Source organism: Ictalurus punctatus, chromosome 9, assembly GCF_001660625.3.
Source record: "Ictalurus punctatus breed USDA103 chromosome 9, Coco_2.0, whole genome shotgun sequence".
NCBI lineage: Eukaryota > Metazoa > Chordata > Actinopteri > Siluriformes > Ictaluridae > Ictalurus > Ictalurus punctatus.
The window spans coordinates 14,357,093-14,357,500 of record NC_030424.2 but is presented as its reverse complement, the minus strand read 5'-3'; positions in this window follow the sequence as shown (position 1 = coordinate 14,357,500).

Genomic DNA, 408 nt, shown 5'->3' with positions numbered 1-408 from the left:
ATGACAAATGATACGCTATACATGCGATTTGCCCGTGTAATACAATGGCCACACAACGGCGAGCCTCCGTGCCTCACAGAGGGAATTGCATGTTAGCTAATTGTTAATTTGGGCGACTTGGCGCCGGCTAATTATGTAGGCACCGCCAATCCTTTTGCATGATGGACCTGCCACCTGCCTTGATGCGCCACAGCTCGCTGCCCGGGCAAACTATATAATTACCGAACAGCAGTGGGGCAATTTTGACTGCCGTTCCTTTTGTGTCACATGAATTCTTCCTAATGACATATTTTATTAGGGCAAATAGCATACCTCCTCTTGGTTCTGCAGTAAAAAAAAAAAAAGAAAAAAAAAAAGGCATCATCTCAACAGGTCTTAATGTTAAGTCAGACACACGCTATAGTAGTC